Raw genomic sequence first — 25,106 nt, 5'->3', positions numbered from 1 at the left:
ATCGGTAGGGTCTGAAGTTTGCTCGTCATGGTTGCACAATACATGTATTTTCATATAAACATTTGTCCTCATTTCTCAGCAGTTCCTGGGCCCATCCATCCATCCATCCATCCATCCATTGGCTACCGCTTATTCCGGGGCCGGGTCGCGGAGGCAGCAGTCCAAGCAGAGTTGCCCAGACTTCCCTCACCCAGACACTTCCTCCAGCTCCTCCGGTGGCACCCCAAGGCGTTCCCAGGCCAGCCGAGAGACATAGTCTCTCCAGCGTGTCCTGGGTCTGCCCCGAGGCCTCCTACCGGAGGGACATGCCCGGAACACCTCCTTCGGGAGGCGTCCGGGGGGCATCCGAAATAGATGCCCGAGCCACCTCAGCTGGTTCCTCTCGATGTGGAGGAGCAGCGGCTCTACTCTGAGCTCCTCCCTGGTGACTGAGCTCCTCCCCCTATCTCTAAGGGTGACTGAGCTCCTCCCCCTATCTCTAAGGGTGACTGAGCTCCTCACCCTATCTCTAAGGGTGACTGAGCTCCTCACCCTATCTCTAAGGGTGACGCCCAGACACCCTACGGAGGAAGCTCATTTCAGCCGCTTCTATCCGGGATCTCGTTCTTTCGGTCATGACCCATAGTTCATGACCATAGGTGAGGGTAGGAACGAAGATCGACCGGTAAATCGAGAGCTTCGCTTTTTGGCTCAGCTCCTTCTTCACCACGACGGACCGATACAACGACCACATAACTGCAGACGCTGCACCGATCCGCCTGTCGATCTCACGCTCCATCTTTCCCCCACTCGTGAACAAGACCCCAAGATACTTAAACTCCTCCACCTGGGACAAGGGCACTCCACCGACCTGGAGGGGGCAAGCCACCTTTTTCCGGTCGAGAACCATGGCCTCGGATTTAGAGGTGCTGATCTTCATCCCAGCTGCTTCACACTCGACTGCGAACCGTGTCAGTGCACGCTGGAGATCCAGGCTTGATGGAGCCAACAGAACCACATCTTCCGCAAATAGCAGAGATGAGATTCTGTGGTCCCCAAACCGGACCCCCTCCGGACCCCGGCTGTGCCTAGAAATTCTGTCCATATATATGATGAACAGAACCGGTGATAAAGGACACCCCTGCCGGAGGCCAACGTGCACAGGGAACAGGTCCGACTTACTGCCGGCAATGCGAACCAAACTCCTGCTCCGGGAATACAAGGACCGAACAGCCCTCAACAAGGGACCCCGGACTCCGTACTCCCGGAGCACCCCCCACAGGACATCTCGGGGGACGCGGTCGAACGCCTTCTCCAGATCCACAAAACACATGTGGACTGGTTGGGCGAACTCCCACGAACCCTCAAGCACCTGGTGGAGGGTATAGAGCTGGTCCAGTGTTCCACCATCAGGAGAACCTGGTGGAGGGTATAGAGCTGGTCCAGTGTTCCACCATCAGGAGAACCTGGTGGAGGGGATAGAGCTGGTCCAGTGTTCCACCATCAGGAGCACCTGGTGGAGGGTATAGAGCTGGTTCAGTGTTCCACGACCAGGACGAAAACCGCATTGTTCCTCTTGGATCCGAGGTTTGACTAACGGCCGGACCCTCCTCTCCAGTACCCTGGAATAGACTTTCCCGGGGAGGCTGAGGAGTGTGATCCCTCTGTAGTTGGAACACACCCTCCGATCCCCCTTCTTAAAGAGAGGGACCACCACCCCGGTCTGCCAGTCCAGAGGTACTGTCCCCGCCCGCCACGCGATGTTGCAGAGATGAGTCAGCCACGACAGTCCCTGCACATCCAGAGACTTAAGGAACTCTGGGCGAATCTCATCCACTCCCGGTGCCTTGCCACCGAGGAGCTTCACAACAACCTCGGTGACTTCAGCTTGGGTAATGGACGAGTCCACCTCTGAGAACCCAGTCTCTGCTTCCTCAATGGAAGACGTGGTGGCGGGATTGAGGAGGTCCTCGAAGTATTCCTTCCACCGCCCAACAATGTCCCCAGTTGAGGTCAACAGCTCCCCACTTCCACTGTAAACAGTGTTGGTGGAGAACTGCTTCCCCCGCCTGAGGCGCCGGACGGTTTGCCAGAATTTCCTCGAGGCCGACCGAAAGTCGTCCTCCATGGCCTCTCCGAACTCCTCCCAGACCCGAGTTTTTGCCTCCACCACAGCCCGGGCTGCGGCTCGTTTGTCCTGCCGGTACCGTCGATTGCCTCGGGAGTCCTATGGGCTAACAGTGCCCGGTAGGACTCCTTCAGCTTGACGCCATCCCTTACTTCCGGTGTCCACCACCGGGTTCGGGGATTGCCGCCACCACAGGCGCCAGAGACCCTGCGGCCACAGCTCCGAGCAGCAGCTTCGACAATGGAAGTGGAGAACATGGTCCACTCGGACTCAATGTCTCTAACCTCCCTCGGGATCTGTGAGAAGCTCTCCCGGAGGTGGGAGTTGAAGGCTGCGCGGACGGAGGGCTCGGCCAGGTGTTCCCAGCAGACCCTCACAACACGTTTGGGCCTGCTGAGTCTATCCGGCCTCCTCCCGGTCCAGCGCATCCAACTCACCACCAGGTGGTGATCAGTTGACAGCTCTGCCCCTCTCTTTACCCGAGTGTCCAAGACACGCGGCCGGAGATCAGATGACACGACCACAAAGTCTATCATTGACCTCCGGCCTAGGGTGTCCTGGTGCCATGTGCACTTATGGACACCCCTGTGCTCGAACATGGTGTTCGTTATCGTCAAACTGTGAATGCACAGAAGTCCAATAACAGAACACCACTTGGGTTCAGATCGGGGAGGCCGTTCCTCCCAATCACCCCCTTCCAAGTCTCGCTGTCATTGCCCACGTGGGCGTTGAAGTTCCCCAGGAGAACAATGGAGTCCCCAGTTGGGGCACTATCCAGCACCCCTCCCAGGGACTCCAAGAAGGTTGGGTACTCTGAACTGCTGTTCGGTGCATAGGCCGAGACAACAGTCAGAGACCTGTCCCCTACTTGAAGGCGTAGGGACGCAACCCTCTCGTTCACCGGGGTGAACTCCAACACATGACGGAGCTGAAGATATTCCAGATAATTGTTTTGACTGATACCATAAGTTTCTATTGAATCATTAAATGGAATAAAAGAGTTATTGAAGAGAAGGTGTTCCAAGGTTCTTATTCCCTTGTTCTGCCATTTTGTGAACTTTATTGTTTTCTTCCTTTGCAGGATGTCAGGATTGTTCCAGAAGGTGTGAGTTTACAGGGAATGAGTGACGATCCATTAATTTTAAGAAATTCCCACCAAGCTGTCAGAGATTGTTTATATTCATGCTTTTAAAGCAGTTATGTTTTTTGATGACAGGACTGAAGAAAGGAAGGTCTCTGATGTGGAGATCTTCACAGAAGGTTTTTTTCAATGTCCAGCCAGCCTTCATCTAAGTTTCTGATTAATCCATTTTATAACATAAAGTAATTTATTGGCAAGATAATAATTATAAAAGTTTGGAAGTTCTAAGCCACATTGGTCCTTGGTGTTCTGCAGTGTTTTTAAACTTATACGTGATGGTTTATTTTTCCATTAGAATTTTGAGATATGGGAATCCAATTTATTAAACCATGTTTTTGGTGGTTTTGTTGGGATCATTGAAAAGATGTCGTTAATTTTAGGCAGGACCATCATTTTAATTGTTGCTACTCTCCCCATTAGTGATATAGGAAGTGTCCTCCATTGAGTGAGGTCCTCTTCTATTGTTTTAATGAGGGGGGTGTAGTTTAAGTGCACCAAGTCTGACAGTTTGGCTGAGATATTAATGCCGAGGTATTTGATGTTCCCTGGTTTTAGTGGGGTATTTGATGTGTGCTGAAAAATAGAGTTGATAGGCAAGACAACTGATTTTTTCCAATTTATAGAATATTCTAAAATTGCAGAGAATCTGCCTATTAACTCTATTGTTTGTGGAAGAGAGGTCTGTGCGTTTTGTAAGAACAGTAATACATCATCTGCATAAAGGCATATTTTATGGGTTAAATTTGCTGTTCGTATTCCTTTTATGTTATTGTTCTGTCTAATGGCTGCTGCTAATGGTTGGATAAAAATTGCAAAGAGAGATGGTGAGAGTGGACACCCCTGCCTGGTGCCTCTCTCGAGATTGAACCTTGAGGAAGTTTGATCATTTGTTTTAACACAGGCACTGGGTGAAGTGTACAATGTTTTAATCCAGGAGAGGTAATTTTGTTCAAATCCAAATTTCTGTAGTGTCGCGAGTAGAAATTTCCAGATTACCCTATCAAAAGTTTTTTCTGCATCTAAGGAGGTGATAATGGCCTTTTGTTTATTCTGGTGGCAGTGGTCTATAAGATTAATTAATCTGTGTGTGTTGTTAGTGGAGTGGTCTATAAGATGAATTAATCTGTGCGTGTTGTTAGTGGAGTGGTCTATAAGATTAATTAATCTGTGTGTGTTGTTAGTGGAGTGGTCTATAAGATTAATTAATCTGTGTGTGTTGTTAGTGGAGTGGTCTATAAGATTAATTAATCTGTGTGTGTTGTTAGTGGAGTGGTCTATAAGATTAATTAATCTGTGTGTGTTGTTAGTGGAGTGGTCTATAAGATTAATTAATCTGCGTGTGTTGTTAGTGGAGTGGTCTATAAGATTAATTAATCTGTGTGTTGTTAGTGGAGTGGTCTATAAAATGAATTAATCTGTGTGTGTTGTTAGTGGAGTGGTCTATAAGATGAATTAATCTGTGTGTGTTGTTAGTGGAGTGGTCTATAAGATTAATTAATCTGTGTGTGTTGTTAGTGGAGTGGTCTATAAGATTAATTAATCTGTGTGTTGTTAGTGGAGTGGTCTATAAGATTAATTAATCTGTGTGTGTTGTTAGTGGAGTGGTGTATAAGATTAATTAATCTGTGTGTTGTTAGTGGAGTGGTCTATAAGATGAATTAATCTGTGTGTTGTTAGTGGAGTGGTCTATAAGATGAATTAATCTGTGTGTTGTTAGTGGAGTGGTCTATAAGATTAATTAATCTGTGTGTGTTGTTAGTGGAGTGGTCTATAAGATTAATTAATCTGTGTGTGTTGTTAGTGGAGTGGTCTATAAGATTAATTAATCTGTGTGTTGTTAGTGGAGTGGTCTATAAGATTAATTAATCTGTGTGTGTTGTTAGTGGAGTGGTCTATAAGATTAATTAATCTGTGTGTGTTGTTAGTGGAGTGGTGTATAAGATTAATTAATCTGTGTGTTGTTAGTGGAGTGGTCTATAAGATGAATTAATCTGTGTGTTGTTAGTGGAGTGGTCTATAAGATGAATTAATCTGTGTGTTGTTAGTGGAGTGGTCTATAAGATGAATTAATCTGTGTGTTGTTAGTGGAGTGGTCTATAAGATTAATTAATCTGTGTGTGTTGTTAGTGGAGTGGTCTATAAGATTAATTAATCTGTGTGTGTTGTTAGTGGAGTGGTCTATAAGATTAATTAATCTGTGTGTTGTTAGTGGAGTGGTCTATAAGATTAATTAATCTGTGTGTGTTGTTAGTGGAGTGGTCTATAAGATTAATTAATCTGTGTGTTGTTAGTGGAGTGGTCTATAAGATTAATTAATCTGTGTGTTGTTAGTGGAGTGGTCTGTAAGATTAATTAATCTGCGTGTGCTGTTAGTGGAGTGGTCTATAAGATTAATTAATCTGTGTGTTGTTAGTGGAGTGGTCTATAAGATTAATTAATCTGTGTGTTGTTAGTGGAGTGTCGTCCTTTAATGAACCAGTTTGATCAGGGTGTATTATGTGGGGTGTAATTTTTTCTATTCTGCTTGCTAAGGTTTTACTGATTATTTTAAGGTCTACATTGATTAGTGATATTGGGCGATAGCTAGATGGTAGTGTAGGATCTTTATCCGGTTTAAGAAGAAGATTGATATTTACACAGTTCATATGTGGGGTGAGAGTTGAAGATTCTTCAATTTCCTTAACTGTTCTAAAAAAATTGGTGAGAGTAAAGGCCAAAATTCTTTGTAAAATTCAGTAGAGTATCCATCAGGTCCTGGAGCTTTACCGTCAGGTCCTGGAGCTTTACCGTCAGGTCCTGGAGCTTTACCATCAGGTCCTGGAGCTTTACCGTCAGGTCCTGGAGCTTTACCGTCAGGTCCTGGAGCTTTACCATCAGGTCCTGGAGCTTTACCATCAGGTCCTGGAGCTTTACCGTCAGGTCCTGGAGCTTTACCATCAGGTCCTGGAGCTTTACCATCAGACATGTGCTGGAGAGCTTCATGCAGTTCTTCTACTGATACAGAAGCTTCTAGGCCTTGGATCTGTTCGTCTTTTAATTTTGGAGGTCAACTGTTCAGAAAGTCTCTATTTCAAATTGTGAAGGTCAATTTGTGAAGAGTAAAGTTTTCTATAAAATTCTCTGACAGTCGTGTTTATTTCCTGAGGGTCACAAGTGATTTCACCATTTTGAGTTTTAACTGAGGGGATTGTACACTTTTCTTTATTTCGTTTTAGCTGATTGGCTAAGAGTTTTCTGGATTTATTTCCATGTTCAAAGTTCTCCCAGCGTAATCTCTGTAGGTGAAATTGTGTTTTACGTTCAATTATTTCATTCAGCTCCAGTTTTAATCTCTTTAACTCCGTTAATAAGCGTCGTCATTGGAAGCAGCGTGAGCTGTCTCTATGGTCTTGATTTTATCTTCTAATTCTTCTTCCTTTATTTCTTCCTTTGTGGTTTTGTGTGAGGAGTAAGAAATGATGATGCCTCTCATGACAGCTTTAGCGTCTCCCAGAGGACACCGGGAGAAACACCAGGCAGATTGTTTGTTTCTAAAAAGAGTGTCCATTGTTTTTTAAAGAATGTGAGGAAGTCTAGATCCTTGAGCAGTGAAGTGTTAAATCTCCATTGTCTACTAGGAGGGTGATTGTTCTATTAGTGACATCATAGTGACAGGTCATGGTCACTGGTAGTGACGTCATAGTGACAGGTCATGGTCACTGGTAGTGACGTCATAGTGACAGGTCATGGTCACTGGTAGTGACGTCATAGTGACAGGTCATGGTCACAGATAGTGACGTCATAGTGACAGGTCATGGTCACTGATAGTGACGTCATAGTGACAGGTCATGGTCACTGGTAGTGACGTCATAGTGACAGGTCATGGTCACTGGTAGTGACGTCATAGTGACAGGTCATGGTCACTGGTAGTGACGGCATAGTGACAGGTCATGGTCACTGGTAGTGACGTCATAGTGACAGGTCATGGTCACTGATAGTGACGTCATAGTGACAGGTCATGGTCACTGGTAGTGACGTCATAGTGACAGGTCATGGTCACTGGTAGTGACGTCATAGTGACAGGTCATTGTCACAGATAGTGACGTCATAGTGACAGGTCATGGTCACTGGTAGTGACGTCATAGTGACAGGTCATGGTCACTGGTAGTGACGTCATAGTGACAGGTCATTGTCACAGATAGTGACGTCATAGTGACAGGTCATGGTCACTGGTAGTGACGTCATAGTGACAGGTGCATGGTCACTGGTAGTGACGTCATAGTGACAGGTCATGGTCACTGATAGTGACGTCATAGTGACAGGTCATTGTCACAGATAGTGACGTCATAGTGACAGGTCATGGTCACTGGTAGTGACGTCATAGTGACAGGTGCATGGTCACTGGTAGTGACGTCATAGTGACAGGTCATGGTCACTGATAGTGACGTCATAGTGACAGGTCATGGTCACTGGAGAAAATGTGTTTTCACCTTCATGTCCACTGGAGAAAATGTGTTTTCAGGTACCAGTATGGTTCCTCACTATTTGTCTTGTGGAAGAAGAAGCACAGCGGCCAATGTGACTGGACTTGTTGTTGTTTTCCACAAACAATGTTTGTTTGTGAGCGACTCTTCACCAAAGAAGCTTCCAGAACTACGGTACTTTGAAACTGGACTTCCTCAGAAGCTCCTCTTGAAACCTGCTGCTATTCCCACAATAAAAGACTAAGAAGGGCCGAGATGTGTCAGTACCTTACGACAACTACCAGGTGAGCTGCTGGCTACGTCATCCAGGGGGTGGAGGAGGCGGCTGTGGGCTGGGCTGCAGTCTCCGTGAGGGTGGAGGAGGTGGAGGAGCTGAGAACCACCATCATGAGAGTCACGTCAGCTCAGTCCAAGAAATACTAGAATTTCACTAGTTGTGAGTGTTTCTACTGGATCAGACACATTATTATCCACATGAGCAGAGGAGGGACTGGAACATGGAATATGGTGAAATATGGGTCCTTTAATAAAGCTGTGTGTATGTGAGAGAGAGCGAGAGCACCCTGGGCTGCGCTGTACGTCACAGTGATGAAATAGAGATGCAGCAGCAGCAGCAGTAGAAGCAGTAGCAGCACTACAGCAGCAGCAGTAGCAGCAGTAGCAGCAGTAGAAGCAGTAGAAGCAGCAGTAGCAGTAGCAGTAGCAGCAGCAGCAGTAGCAGCAGCACTACAGCAGCAGCAGTAGCAGCAGTAGCAGCAGCACTACAGCAGCAGCAGTAGCAGCAGCAGTAGCAGCAGCACTGCAGCAGCAGCAGTAGCAGCAGTAGCAGCAGCACTACAGCAGTAGCAGTAGCAGCAGCAGCAGTAGCAGCAGCCCTACAGCAGCAGCAGCAGCAGCAGTAGCAGCAGTAGCAGTAGCAGTAGCAGCAGTAGCAGCAGCACTACAGCAGCAGCAGTAGCAGTAGCAGCAGCAGCAGTAGCAGCAGCACTACAGCAGCAGCAGTAGCAGCAGCAGCAGTAGCAGCAGCAGCACTACAGCAGCAGCAGTAGCAGCAGTAGCAGTAGCAGCAGTAGCAGTAGCAGCAGCACTACAGCAGCAGCAGTAGCAGTAGAAGCAGCAGTAGCAGTAGATAACTTGACAGACATAAAGAAGAGAAAACAGCTCAAATCTAACCTATTTTTCCACTTCACCTTGGGTCAGGTGTAGGTGTAGTGCCACCTTTAGTCAGGAGGTGGAGCCCAACATAAGGGTGGGGCCTGAGCGCTAAGCTCCTCCTGTGAGACTCTCACCCTGATTCAAAATCAATTACACCTGTGGGGTTAGAGACTCAGAGATTCAGTGGAAGCAGCTCAGGGACGTGGTTGGTGAGTTTCTACAGTTTGGTTAACTATTTTGATTTATGTCATTTGAGCCTAGTGTAAAGTTAAACCTACTACTATATGGTTTGCCCAGACCAATATATATATATATATATATATATATGATATACATATCGTGATTTAATAGTATTATTTATGTTAAACAATGAAGGATAAATTACTTAAAAGTTAAGAGTAATGATTTTAGGTTGAAGACTGGTAAACGGCAGATAATTCAGTTGATAAATTAATAAAAATGATAACAAGCTCATGGTGGTAATTCATTGAACATTAGAACAGAGCTTATTTTTCCTTTGTCTCTTTTACCCTTTTTCTTTAAGGTTTTCAACCTGTTATATTAAAACTGGGAATAAATGGTTTAAAACTGAGTTGGCCTCGCGTTGATACTTGAGCTCCGTCCACGTCCCGTCAAGCGGGGACGCATCATAAAGAAGAGAAAGCTTGGCAGTTGAAAACCAACCGTGTACCAGGAAGATTCAAAGATAAAAGGCTTTTAAATTCCAATTGTGGACGCAATGGCAATGGCTGAAGAGAAGTCAATTAAACAACTGAAGAAGGAGCGAACAACCTCCAAGAGCCTTTTTACTGGCCAAGACAATCATCTCTCACAAGAGGCCGATTCCATGGCTCATCAAGAATTATTGGATGAATTCAATAAATTGTCTGACCGCTTCAATGAACTCCTCCAAACGAATGACAAGTAGCAGCAGCAGCAGCAGTAGCAGTAGCAGCAGTAGAAGCAGTAGAAGCAGTAGAAGCAGTAGCATCAGCAGCAGTAGAAGCAGCAGCAGCATCAGCAGTTGAAGCAGCAGCAGTAGTAGAAGCAGCAGCAGCAGTTGAAGCAGTAGAATCAGCAGTAGAATCAGCAGCATCAGCAGTTCAAGCAGCAGCAGCAGTAGAATCAGCAGTAGAATCAGCAGCAGCAGTAGCAGCAGCAGCCTGTTAGTCTCCAGGGAACCTTTCAGTGCTCTGGCTCAAAGGGTCTCAGGCGCAGCTGCTGGGAAAACACAGCAACAAACACGAGCGTATGTTTAAAAGCACATACGTGGCTTCAGCACAACTAATGACTATTGATTACCTCCGAGATGATTACCTGTCACACCAGTGGCTTAAGATGGAGCATCCCAGTCATTTGTCAAACAGGAAGTTAAACACAGGATAATATAAACGCACGAGATAAACAAAGTTAAAAGCATTTGCGGCATCCCCACCTTATCTGGCAACACAGGTCAGCTTGTGAATTCATTGTCAAGTGGTTCTTTAATAAGAGACGAAAGAATCTAAACAACATGAGGAGCTACAGAAGAAGTAGAATGAGGAAAAAAAGAGAGAGCACAGCTCATATTCTGGTCGAGTTTATCAGTGACGTCAGCCAGACGTCGACTAAGTTACAGGTTTAATTCCTCCTCTCCTCCTCTCCACATGCCTTGAGCAAGACACTGAATGAATCCCAATGTATCCCCAATGGATGGACTGAGCACCGTGTGTGTGTGTGTGTGTGTGTGTGTGTGTGTGTGTGTGTGTGTGTGTGTGTGTGTGTGTGTGTGTGTGTGTGTGTGTGTGTTGATCTACTTTACTTTGAAGTATTACAAACACACTCAGCTACAGCTTCATTTTACTCATCACCTTCTCACAGTTTCACCGTCTTAAAACACCAGAAATCCAGAGAAATCCAAAAGTTTGCAATGATTAACGGCCTTTCTTCCACCGCTAATCTCTGTCACACTTCATCCGTTCCAGTCAAATCCGCTAAAAAGTGATGTAGTAAGCACCTCTTACTTCCTGTCTGGTGCTCGGACCGGGGACCTGCTGATGAGATGATGTCTTCAATTCTGATCATTTAAAGAAACCATTCAGGTTTCTGCCCTGTGTCAACCAGTAAACTGGTAAAGTCACCTTAAGCTGGAAATACACACATTTAGCAATATGAATACTATCATCCTGGGAAAAATAACATAGATTATTCAGTATTTTGTTTCATTAACAATTATTTTATGGTGTTATTGTCGACATGTTTTGCGGCTGTTTGTGAGGCTCAGTCTCCATCTTCCATGTTTCACACAAACTGAAGATGAAATATGTAGATGATTTTGAATGAATGAATGATAATTAATTAACTAGCCCTAACTACAACTATATCGCTGGGTAAATAATACCAGTAATAGTGGTGATAGTATTAATCAATGAACTGATTAATTAAGTAATTAATTACTTAGTTACTTAATTAATTTAAATTAATTAAATTAATTAAATTTAATAATCTCTGGGTAAATAATACCAGTAATAGTAAAAATCTCATAATGAAAGGGCCAGTGAGATATAAATACAACAAATAATGAAGGTCAAAGGTTAAATATGTACCAGCAGGAGGTCAAAGGTTAAATATGTATCTGCAGGTGTAGGAGGCAGGAATTAGCAGTTTTTTGTAAAACCGGTTGTAGTTTTTCTGTTCAGACGATGGGAGGTGTTGCCGGCAGCTGCTGAAAGTAACTAGTAATTAACTTGTAATCTGACATTTAAAAACAAGCAATCAGTGAAGTAACTAGGTTACTTTTTAAAGAAGTAACTTTGTTTCTTAAAGTAACTGTGGCAACGCTGTTCCTCATCCTCTGCCCACAGTATTGTTCCCCAGATTTCTTCATCTTCAGCTCCATCTGTTTCACCTTTTTTTACAGTCCTTGAACAAAAAAGCATCACAGCCATCATTTTTTTTAGACGTTGATTAATCTGAACCTTAAATTAGATGTGTTGTCTTCACACAGGTTCCACATCCGTCTGCTTTAATAACTTCTTTTTAACGGTTTGGATCAACTGCGATTACACAGAGTTGTATTTTTCTGATATTTGACACCACTGACACTTTGATGAGCGTCAATGTCTTTATTTCAGTGGTTGAGTTTCTATTTGTTGATGGCCACAAAAGTGTCATCACTCCAAGCAGGAGACCAAACCATAATTGATTTGTCACCACTTTGGAAAACGATTGCCAGTTGCTCAAGACAAGCCCAGAAGTTACTGAAAGATGTTCTTGAACTGGAAACTCACCATCCTTTAACAATTTAATCAAATCCAGACTCTCAATTGTGGTTGTTGGCGATCCATCATCCATCCAAAGATTTGCACATATAATAGAAATGCAATAATAGAACAGAGAACATCATACCAAGTGTTTTTGTCCTCCAAAATCACTGAATAAATGAGTAACTAGAGCTACACTTGGTAGAGCGCAGACCTTTGCCAACGCCACATTTCTTTGCAGAACCAAGCTAGCATCGCTAGCACATTAGCTGTTAGCGCATACCGACGCTAACTGGCTTGTCAGGTAGCTACATCACTGTGTGAAACACTGAGCAGGGTGTGTCTCTATGGCAACAGATGCTGATCTCCTTAGATCTCCTCTCATCCACTTTGTATGGGATATTTTTTCCACAGTTTTTTGTGATTTATTCAGCAACGGTAAGCCGCTAACGTCCCCAAATCTAGAGTAATGATCCTTGGACGATGACAAATCATCCCTGAAGATTGGTCAAATACATACATGTACGCCAATTAATAAATAAATAAATACATGCAGATGGAAACACAACCTTAACCTTTGTTGTTCCCCTAACTCTGTTGGTGGTCCAGAACCCCGGTGTGGGGTTCTGCTCCATCCATGGGTCCGCCTCGAAACACATCTGGATCGCCAACTTATTCTTTCATTCAAAACCAGATAAGACACACACAAAACTACCAGGGTAGAATTTCCATAATCCACAAACACAAAAAGGACATCCTATCTCTTTTCCCTTAAAGGAGAAGTGCACAAAAAGGGAATCAAATGTGAACTCCCATGTAAAAGAAGGGACTCTTTTATTTCAACTTTGTTTTATTTATTTTAAGTTTATCGGTTCTTGGGAAGGTTTTATTTTGTATTTTTGTGTAACATATTTTGTTTTGCTGGATGTGTGCATTGCCACATATTTGTTTCTTGGGGCAATAAAAGTTGTCAATGTTCATGTTCACATCAACTCTCTCCTCGTGCGTAAATCAGAAAGATTCGAGGTGACTATCACCTAACCTAGGTGAAGGTCAGCATCCTATTTCTCGTAGTTATCAGGTGGTAAGGCTAGGGGGTGCTACATTGGGTTCAAGAAAGTAGTTGTCAAAGCAATACTGAGGTGAACATGGATGTTAAAACAGTTTTGTTGTGGTATGGAGATTTTAAAAAAATGTATCAAGGATACAAATCGGAGTTTACAGACCTAATATGGGAAGAGACTCCATCTTGAACATGACGTTCATCACAGATGTTGTCATTGCTCTTGGCTGTATGTTACAGACACGGATTTAATTTTCAGCTTTGGTACTTGTTCCTGCAATTTCTGCTGAGCGGGCTTTTGTGGGCTGTAATGGAGACGGCAATGCAATACTTCGTCTTTAGGAATGTCACCGTCTGATGAGGTGCCACTGTCCTCTTTGTCCTGCCGCACTGTTTTTAATGAGATGCCTGGGAAAAAAACCTACATGTGCTGTTCATTCTTTCGTGCAGAGAAGCGGTTGCTGACAGTAAAGTACATCATTGGTCTTGTCTCTGGGAATGAATTCATTATGCAGACATACGGAGAGAAATTCTGTAGCGCTATTTTTCAATAATTCAGAAAACCCATTACTACCAAATAAATTGGAATTATACTGGCATGTTCAAATGTACTCATATTACCATCAATATTGGTACAAAGAAATATCAGTGTCACTACCAACATGCAAGATATGTTATTTCACTGCACCGTATCGTCTTGATGATGGGTGACGCTTTTACACCTTCACACTGAAGGTGAGAAATGAACCCAAGTACAAGTTCATTGTTTAGCTCCTTAGTTAAGGACCTGTTTACACAATGTTTCAAGTGAAAACGAGCCATTTCTGTGTTTTAATTCCAGAAAATGTTTACGTTTACAATGGCAGAAAAGCTGAAAACCATGTAGTTGGTATGCCAGGCCACTAGTGGGTGCTGTTGTCTGCTTTTGTAATGAAATCACACATGCAGCCGAGAACTACAGGCTCAAAACATCAACAAAGGGAGAGCACAGACATTCTAGTAGACAGATGAACAAGTTGGATTGTTATTACAGTGACTGTCAAAGTAAAAGTACCAAGTCCAGGAGGATATGGACTAGGAGTCATGACACCACGGAGGACATTGTTTTATTGGCCAGCCACTGAGCATGTGCAGAACTACTCCTTACTACGGCTGCGCGTGTGCAGAAGTCGCCTTTCAGTAACGTTTGTTTTTTGGCCGTTTCCTTGGAGACGGAGTCGGAAGGTTTTCAAAAATACGTTATCAGTGTCTCTGACCACCTGTGTCGTGAAAAGAGACGACCAAAATGCTGCGAAAGTTTTGTTTTCACGTGAAAAATGGTGTGAACGGGAATTAAGTGTCAAGCAAATCCATTCTAATTCCCTCCTCTCTGACACTTCCACTGATCCACACACAAACGTTAAACACAAATCGAAGCTATAACTGCAGAATATTCTGTGCATATTTAGCGCAAGTATTGAAAACACTCTTACTATGCACGTTTTCATATATGTCCTTGCTCTATTTTTATTTAGTTCATTAGTTTTAAGTGTTTGACTAGTTCTCATTGAGATGACTATCAATTTAAATACAAATAAGCAAAAAACTCTGTTTCTATGCAAATCTTAAGCAAACATTTGCTTTAGCACAGAACCCGTGCATATATATGTGACATCTAACAAACACAGGATGCCAATGGGTAATTGTTTATTCAAAAATGCATTCAAAGTTTTCTTTTTTTAACCATCCAGTGAGCCAACCCATTCTTCGTGTGTCTGAACTGTGATGGTCTGTAATTGAATCTACATTGTAAAATGGCCTCAGAGGCTGATTTCTACTCACATTTCTCCAGACACTTTGATTGATTGGAGCTGTCTCTGGACCATCAGGTATGAAACGAAGCGTGGCGAGCCTGTCAATCACTCCTGCAGCCGGGGAGCCGTGCAGACTGGCGGCGGCGGTGGCGCAGGAGAGCTCAGACCAAAGTGAGCTTTATTATCATAATAGGAAATGCAATAATCAGCAGTCAGGATACTTTAATTTATTTATTTATTTACTTGTTTTAACAAAAGATTTTGTTTCAAGTTGTGCACCTCACAAAATACAAAGTGCATTATTGGGATGAAATAAATGAATGAATAAATAAATAAATGGCATTATTTCACTCCCAGCCGCACCAAAACACAGATAGTCCTTCATGAGCGACGCCACTCTGAAAACAGCTCAAACATCATCGACAGGTGATGCGACAAAAACATTCTGGGAAACAAATGTACAACAATCTACTTCCTCCTTTGTATTGCCTATAATTCCCAGTTCCCTCCCTCATTTTGATTTTATTTTAATATTTTTTTTTTTAATTCATTTTTTTTTCTCCAACTAGCTCAAAATGATACCCTCATCGAAGGAACATATTAAAGCGCTGTTTACAGGACAATGTTTTGAAGTGAAAATGTAAACACTTCTTCGACACTTATCATTTCCACAAAGAATGAACTTGTTGGTCAGAAACTCTTCACAAACCTTAAAACAATGGAAGGAATGAAAAGAAAGTCCAACTCTTTCTCTTTTTCCCTGATGAGCTTTGCACGGATTGAGCAGAGGCCATGAAAGCTCCTCTGCCTACTTCAGTTTTTGGGCCCCGGGGACAAAACAACCACAAAAACAAAAAGACGGAAGAACAATTCCTTTTGGCCATGGAAAGCAATTTGTTTTACTGAGAAATACAAATGCATCAACAACAGAGTGCTCACATGAACGTTTCTTTCCAGGCTGAAGGTTTACAGTGAAGTCTCAACCTGCTGCCTCATGACTTTTTTTTTACTCTTGTCGTTGAGATGAGGGATAAGCCACGACGAACTGCACTGAACGATTGCACGTCAGGTTTGTGGGTCACCGTCTAAGACATGGGAAGTATTGAGTGGACTTGGACTTTTGTCTTTAATTCCAGCAACTCCAAAAGCCACTGTGGTTATTAAAACAGTTTAGAGCTCGGCTGTTTCTGTAGGTCTTGACCATTCCCGACAAAAAAGAAGGAAATTGCTGCTTCAACAACAGCATGTGGGAGTTTCAATCGTGGGTTTATTTCGAGAGCACAAAACAAAGAAAAGGCACAAACAATATTTCAGTTAGGATTACCTCTTAACTGTGACCATAACGTTTTGAACACAGTACATTTCTAAAAGTTGTGTTTTCAGCCACTCCGAGCAACGTTGTCATGTAAACGGACTTAAATGCAATGATTTCATATTTTGACTTGAAAACGTGTAAATGTGGCCTAATAAGAGATTCTTGTTTATAACAACAGGTAAAAGTTTGAAGTAGAGCCTGAAAATCCTGCAATCATTATTGTTGTTGTTGTGGTTGTTGTTGTTGTTAGTAGTAATAGTAGTAGTACAATGGGAGAGAAGTGCTCATGTCAAAACACATTTTATTTCATACATTCATTATTCTTTATTCAGGCGAAACACATAGAGATTAATAATCTCTTTTGCAAGAGTTTCCTAATAGAAGTACAGAAAATAAATGTACAGTATCAGTAATACTAAAATGTTCTTAAAAACAAATAAATAGCAAAAAGACAAATACATGAAATACAATAAAAGTAGACATGGAGAGCATATGAAAGATGAAAATAAAACAAAAGGAAAAGACTCTAAAAACCATCAAATACTTTAAAATAAGTTGGATAAAAAAGGAACATGGTGCTAAATAGTGAAGTGAAGTAAAATAGCGTTCTAATAACCTTTAAGTTTAAACTTGAAGGTTTGTCTTTGTTGTGGCGCAGAGGAGACGTGATGAAAATACATAAATATTTTCCCCAAAAAGCCAAACAAATACTACAGAATAGGACTACTTATCACAGCATGAAGTCAATTTTAACGAAACCTTCTGTTGCAACATACAGAGAAATGTCCCAAAAACACCTATAGCTGTTGCATTGTGGGAGTTTTACTATTACTGACAGCATGGCGGCAGGTATCAGTCTGTCACAGCAGCGTCACCGGTATCTCAGCTCGGGTCTCCGTGTCGTATTGTGTTGCTACTATAAGAAGTTCTTGTTTTGTTTGAAATGTTCACTATTTTGAGCAGAATGCAGCCTGGAGCGATCCCATGGACCTTCAGTTTGACGCCCCTGGTTTATATGCGCCAACGGCATTTTGACCCGAGTGTTGATGTCTCTCACTCCAGCTTGTTGGCGCCGCAGATTGGAGTGAAAATTGAATGGTTACAGAGTATTTTCATGAAAATGAGGCGAGGCGAGAGGCGTCGTCGGCAGCAGATGTTATTTGTCCGAAGCCACGCAGGCGATGAGCCGGCCAGCTGACTGTCAGTGAGTTTCACCTCCACTGTGTAACGATGGCTAGCTGACTGTCAGTGAGTTTCACCTCCACTGTGTAACGATGGCTAGCTGACTGTCAGTGAGTTTCACCTCCGCTGTGTAACGATGGCCAACTGACTGTCAGTGAGTTTCACCTCCGCTGTGTAACGATGGCTAGCTGACTGTCAGTGAGTTTCACCTCCACTGTGTAACGATGGCTAGCTGACTGTCAGTGAGTTTCACCTCCGCTGTGTAACGATGGCCAACTGACTGTCAGTGAGTTTCACCTCCGCTGTGTAGCGATGGCCAACTGACTGTCAGTGAGTTTCACCTCCGCTGTGTAACGATGGCTAGCTGACTGTCAGTGAGTTTCACCTCCACTGTGTAGCGATGGCCAGCTGACTGTCAGTGAGTTTCACCTCCGCTGTGTAGCGATGGCCAGCTGACTGTCAGTGAGTTTCACCTCCACTGTGTAACGATGGCCAGCTGACTGTCAGTGAGTTTCACCTCCGCTGTGTAGCGATGGCCAGCTGACTGTCAGTGAGTTTCACCTCCGCTGTGTAACGATGGCCAGCTGACTGTCAGTGAGTTTCACCTCCGCTGTGTAACGATGGCCAACTGACTGTCAGTGAGTTTCACCTCCGCTGTGTAACGATGGCCAGCTGACTGTCAGTGAGTTTCACCTCCGCTGTGTAACGATGGCCAGCTGACTGTCAGTGAGTTTCACCTCCGCTGTGTAGCGATGGCCAGCTGACTGTCAGTGAGTTTCACCTCCGCTGTGTAACGATGGCCAGCTGACTGTCAGTGAGCTTCACCTCCACTGTGTAACGATGGCCAGCTGACTGTCAGTGAGCTTCACCTCCGCTGTGTAACGATGGCCAGCTGACTGTCAGTGAGCTTCACCTCCGCTGTGTAACGATGGCCAGCTGACTGTCAGTGAGTTTCACCTCCGCTGTGTAACGATGGCCAGCTGACTGTCAGTGAGTTTCACCTCCGCTGTGTAACGATGGCCAGCTGACTGTCAGTGAGCTTCACCTCCACTGTGTAACGATGGCCAGCTGACTGTCAGTGAGCTTCACCTCCGCTGTGTAACGATGGCCAGCTGACTGTCAGTGAGTTTCACCTCCGCTGTGTAACGATGGCCAGCTGACTGTCAGTGAGTTTCACCTCCACTGTGTAACGATGGCCAGCTGACTGTCAGTGAGTTTCACCTCCGCTGTGTAACGATGGCCAGCTGACTGTCAGTGAGCTTCACCTCCACTGTGTAACGATGGCCAGCTGACTGTCAGTGAGCTTCACCTCCGCTGTGTAACGATGGCCAGCTGACTGTCAGTGAGTTTCACCTCCGCTGTGTAACGATGGCCAGCTGACTGTCAGTGAGTTTCACCTCCGCTGTGTAACGATGGCCAGCTGACTGTCAGTGAGTTTCACCTCCACTGTGTAACGATGGCTAGCTGACTGTCAGTGAGTTTCACCTCCGCTGTGTAACGATGGCCAGCTGACTGTCAGTGAGCTTCACCTCCGCTGTGTAACGATGGCCAGCTGACTGTCAGTGAGTTTCACCTCCGCTGTGTAACGATGGCCAGCTGACTGTCAGTGAGCTTCACCTCCGCTGTGTAACGATGGCCAGCTGACTGTCAGTGAGCTTCACCTCCGCTGTGTAACGATGGCTAGCTGACTGTCAGTGAGCTTCACCTCCACTGTGTAACGATGGCTAGCTGACTGTCAGTGAGTTTCACCTCCGCTGTGTAGCGATGGCCAGCTGACTGTCAGTGAGTTTCACCTCCGCTGTGTAACGATGGCCAGCTGACTGTCAGTGAGCTTCACCTCCACTGTGTAACGATGGCCAGCTGACTGTCAGTGAGCTTCACCTCCGCTGTGTAACGATGGCCAGCTGACTGTCAGTGAGTTTCACCTCCGCTGTGTAACGATGGCCAGCTGACTGTCAGTGAGTTTCACCTCCACTGTGTAACGATGGCCAGCTGACTGTCAGTGAGTTTCACCTCCGCTGTGTAACGATGGCCAGCTGACTGTCAGTGAGTTTCACCTCCGCTGTGTAACGATGGCCAGCTGACTGTCAGTGAGTTTCACCTCCGCTGTGTAACGATGGCTAGCTGACTGTCAGTGAGTTTCACCTCCACTGTGTAACGATGGCCAGCTGACTGTCAGTGAGTTTCACCTCCGCTGTGTAACGATGGCCAGCTGACTGTCAGTGAGTTTCACCTCCACTGTGTAACGATGGCTAGCTGACTGTCAGTGAGTTTCACCTCCGCTGTGTAACGATGGCCAGCTGACTGTCAGTGAGCTTCACCTCCGCTGTGTAACGATGGCTAGCTGACTGTCAGTGAGTTTCACCTCCGCTGTGTAACGATGGCCAGCTGACTGTCAGTGAGCTTCACCTCCGCTGTGTAACGATGGCCAGCTGACTGTCAGTGAGCTTCACCTCCGCTGTGTAACGATGGCTAGCTGACTGTCAGTGAGCTTCACCTCCACTGTGTAACGATGGCTAGCTGACTGTCAGTGAGTTTCACCTCCGCTGTGTAGCGATGGCCAGCTGACTGTCAGTGAGTTTCACCTCCGCTGTGTAACGATGGCCAGCTGACTGTCAGTGAGCTTCACCTCCGCTGTGTAACGATGGCTAGCTGACTGTCAGTGAGCTTCACCTCCGCTGTGTAACGATGGCCAGCTGACTGTCAGTGAGTTTCACCTCCGCTGTGTAACGATGGCTAGCTGACTGTCAGTGAGCTTCACCTCCGCTGTGTAACGATGGCTAGCTGACTGTCAGTGAGTTTCACCTCCGCTGTGTAACGATGGCCAGCTGACTGTCAGTGAGTTTCACCTCCACTGTGTAACGATGGCCAGCTGACTGTCAGTGAGTTTCACCTCCGCTGTGTAGCGATGGCCAACTGACTGTAAGTGAGTTTCACCTCCGCTGTGTAGCGATGGCCAGCTGACTGTGAGTGAGTTTCACCTCCGCTGTGTAGCGATGGCTAGCTGACTGTCAGTGAGTTTCACCTCCGCTGTGTAACGATGGCCAGCTGACTGTCAGTGAGCTTCACCTCCGCTGTGTAACGATGGCTAGCTGACTGTCAGTGAGCTTCACCTCCGCTGTGTAACGATGGCTAGCTGACTGTCAGTGAGTTTCACCTCCGCTGTGTAGCGATGGCCAGCTGACTGTCAGTGAGTTTCACCTCCGCTGTGTAACGATGGCTAGCTGACTGTCAGTGAGTTTCACCTCCGCTGTGTAACGATGGCCAGCTGACTGTCAGTGAGCTTCACCTCCGCTGTGTAACGATGGCTAGCTGACTGTCAGTGAGCTTCACCTCCGCTGTGTAACGATGGCTACCTGACTGTCAGTGAGTTTCACCTCCGCTGTGTAGCGATGGCTAGCTGACTGTCAGTGAGCTTCACCTCCGCTGTGTAACGATGGCTAGCTGACTGTCAGTGAGCTTCACCTCCACTATGTAACGATGGCTAGCTGACTGTCAGTGAGTTTCACCTCCGCTGTGTAACGATGGCCAGCTGACTGTCAGTGAGCTTCACCTCCGCTGTGTAACGATGGCCAGCTGACTGTCAGTGAGCTTCACCTCCGCTGTGTAACGATGGCTAGCTGACTGTCAGTGAGTTTCACCTCCGCTGTGTAACGATGGCCAGCTGACTGTCAGTGAGTTTCACCTCCACTGTGTAACGATGGCCAGCTGACTGTCAGTGAGTTTCACCTCCACTGTGTAGCGATGGCCAGCTGACTGTCAGTGAGTTTCACCTCCGCTGTGTAGCGATGGCCAGCTGACTGTCAGTGAGTTTCACCTCCGCTGTGTAGCGATGGCCAGCTGACTGTCAGTGAGTTTCACCTCCGCTGTGTAGCGATGGCCAGCTGACTGTCAGTGAGCTTCACCTCCGCTGTGTAACGATGGCTAGCTGACTGTCAGTGAGTTTCACCTCCGCTGTGTAACGATGGCTAGCTGACTGTCAGTGAGTTTCACCTCCGCTGTGTAGCGATGGCTAGCTGACTGTCAGTGAGCTTCACCTCCGCTGTGTAACGATGGCTAGCTGACTGTCAGTGAGTTTCACCTCCGCTGTGTAACGATGGCTAGCTGACTGTCAGTGAGTTTCACCTCCGCTGTGTAACGATGGCTAGCTGACTGTCAGTGAGTTTCACCTCCGCTGTGTAACGATGGCTAGCTGACTGTCAGTGAGCTTCACCTCCACTGTGTAACGATGGCCAGCTGACTGTCAGTGAGTTTCACCTCCACTGTGTAACGATGGCTAGCTGACTGTCAGTGAGCTTCACCTCCACTGTGTAACGATGGCCAGCTGACTGTCAGTGAGTTTCACCTCCACTGTGTAACGATGGCCAGCTGACTGTCAGTGAGTTTCACCTCCACTGTGTAACGATGGCTAGCTGACTGTCAGTGAGCTTCACCTCCGCTGTGTAGCGATGGCCAGCTGACTGTCAGTGAGTTTCACCTCCGCTGTGTAACGATGGCTAGCTGACTGTCAGTGAGTTTCACCTCCGCTGTGTAACGATGGCTAGCTGACTGTCAGTGAGCTTCACCTCCACTGTGTAACGATGGCCAGCTGACTGTCAGTGAGCTTCACCTCCACTGTGTAACGATGGCCAACTGACTGTCAGTGAGTTTCACCTCCGCTGTGTAACGATGGCCAGCTGACTGTCAGTGAGTTTCACCTCCACTGTGTAACGATGGCTAGCTGACTGTCAGTGAGTTTCACCTCCGCTGTGTAACGATGGCTAGCTGACTGTCAGTGAGCTTCACCTCCGCTGTGTAACGATGGCCAGCTGACTGTCAGTGAGCTTCACCTCCGCTGTGTAACGATGGCTAGCTGACTGTCAGTGAGTTTCACCTCCGCTGTGTAACGATGGCTAGCTGACTGTCAGTGAGTTTCACCTCCGCTGTGTAACGATGGCTAGCTGACTGTCAGTGAGTTTCACCTCCGCTGTGTAACGATGGCTAGCTGACTGTCAGTGAGCTTCACCTCCGCTGTGTAACGATGGCCAGCTGACTGTCAGTGAGTTTCACCTCCGCTGTGTAACGATGGCTAGCTGACTGTCAGTGAGCTTCACCTCCGCTGTGTAACGATGGCCAGCTGACTGTCAGTGAGCTTCACCTCCACTGTGTAACGATGGCCAGCTGACTGTCAGTGAGCTTCACCTCCGCTGTGTAACGATGGCCAGCTGACTGTCAGTGAGCTTCACCTCCGCTGTGTAACGATGGCTAGCTGACTGTCAGTGAGCTTCACCTCCGCTGTGTAACGATGGCTAGCTGACTGTCAGTGAGTTTCACCTCCGCTGTGTAACGATGGCTAGCTGACTGTCAGTGAGTTTCACCTCCACTGTGTAACGATGGCTAGCTGACTGTCAGTGAGCTTCACCTCCGCTGTGTAACGATGGCTAGCTGACTGTCAGTGAGTTTCACCTCCGCTGTGTAACGATGGCCAGCTGACTGTCAGTGAGCTTCACCTCCGCTGTGTAACGATGGCCAGCTGACTGTCAGTGAGTTTCACCTCCGCTGTGTAACGATGGCCAGCTGACTGTCAGTGAGTTTCACCTCCACTGTGTAACGATGGCTAGCTGACTGTCAGTGAGTTTCACCTCCACTGTGTAACGATGGCTAGCTGACTGTCAGTGAGCTTCACCTCCACTGTGTAACGATGGCTAGCTGACTGTCAGTGAGTTTCACCTCCGCTGTGTAACGATGGCTAGCTGACTGTCAGTGAGTTTCACCTCCGCTGTGTAACGATGGCTAGCTGACTGTCAGTGAGCTTCACCTCCACTGTGTAACGATGGCCAGCTGACTGTCAGTGAGTTTCACCTCCGCTGTGTAACGATGGCCAGCTGACTGTCAGTGAGTTTCACCTCCACTGTGTAACGATGGCTAGCTGACTGTCAGTGAGTTTCACCTCCACTGTGTAGCGATGGCCAGCTGACTGTCAGTGAGTTTCACCTCCACTGTGTAACGATGGCTAGCTGACTGTCAGTGAGTTTCACCTCCACTGTGTAACGATGGCTAGCTGACTGTCAGTGAGTTTCACCTCCACTGTGTAACGATGGCTAGCTGACTGTCAGTGAGCTTCACCTCCGCTGTGTAGCGATGGCCAGCTGACTGTCAGTGAGTTTCACCTCCGCTGTGTAACGATGGCTAGCTGACTGTCAGTGAGTTTCACCTCCGCTGTGTAACGATGGCTAGCTGACTGTCAGTGAGTTTCACCTCCGCTGTGTAACGATGGCCAGCTGACTGTCAGTGAGTTTCACCTCCACTGTGTAACGATGGCTAGCTGACTGTCAGTGAGTTTCACCTCCGCTGTGTAACGATGGCTAGCTGACTGTCAGTGAGCTTCACCTCCGCTGTGTAACGATGGCCAGCTGACTGTCAGTGAGTTTCACCTCCACTGTGTAACGATGGCCAGCTGACTGTCAGTGAGTTTCACCTCCGCTGTGTAACGATGGCTAGCTGACTGTCAGTGAGTTTCACCTCCGCTGTGTAACGATGGCCAGCTGACTGTCAGTGAGTTTCACCTCCGCTGTGTAACGATGGCCAGCTGACTGTCAGTGAGTTTCACCTCCGCTGTGTAACGATGGCTAGCTGACTGTCAGTGAGCTTCACCTCCGCTGTGTAACGATGGCCAGCTGACTGTCAGTGAGTTTCACCTCCGCTGTGTAACGATGGCCAGCTGACTGTCAGTGAGCTTCACCTCCGCTGTGTAACGATGGCCAGCTGACTGTCAGTGAGCTTCACCTCCGCTGTGTAACGATGGCTAGCTGACTGTCAGTGAGCTTCACCTCCGCTGTGTAACGATGGCTAGCTGACTGTCAGTGAGTTTCACCTCCGCTGTGTAACGATGGCCAGCTGACTGTCAGTGAGTTTCACCTCCACTGTGTAACGATGGCTAGCTGACTGTCAGTGAGTTTCACCTCCGCTGTGTAACGATGGCCAGCTGACTGTCAGTGAGCTTCACCTCTGCTGTGTAACGATGGCTAGCTGACTGTCAGTGAGCTTCACCTCCGCTGTGTAACGATGGCCAGCTGACTGTCAGTGAGTTTCACCTCCACTGTGTAACGATGGCCAGCTGACTGTCAGTGAGTTTCACCTCCACTGTGTAACGATGGCTAGCTGACTGTCAGTGAGTTTCACCTCCGCTGTGTAACGATGGCTAGCTGACTGTCAGTGAGTTTCACCTCCACTGTGTAACGATGGCTAGCTGACTGTCAGTGAGCTTCACCTCCGCTGTGTAACGATGGCTAGCTGACTGTCAGTGAGTTTCACCTCCACTGTGTAACGATGGCTAGCTGACTGTCAGTGAGTTTCACCTCCGCTGTGTAACGATGGCCAGCTGACTGTCAGTGAGTTTCACCTCCACTGTGTAACGATGGCTAGCTGACTGTCAGTGAGCTTCACCTCCGCTGTGTAACGATGGCCAGCTGACTGTCAGTGAGTTTCACCTCCGCTGTGTAACGATGGCTAGCTGACTGTCAGTGAGTTTCACCTCCGCTGTGTAACGATGGCTAGCTGACTGTCAGTGAGCTTCACCTCCGCTGTGTAGCGATGGCCAGCTGACTGTCAGTGAGTTTCACCTCCGCTGTGTAACGATGGCTAGCTGACTGTCAGTGAGTTTCAC

Source organism: Blennius ocellaris (assembly GCF_963422515.1).
Source record: "Blennius ocellaris genome assembly, chromosome: 4".
Lineage (NCBI taxonomy): Eukaryota > Metazoa > Chordata > Actinopteri > Blenniiformes > Blenniidae > Blennius > Blennius ocellaris.
The sequence above is the reverse complement of the archived record's forward strand: the minus strand, read 5'-3'. Positions refer to the sequence as shown.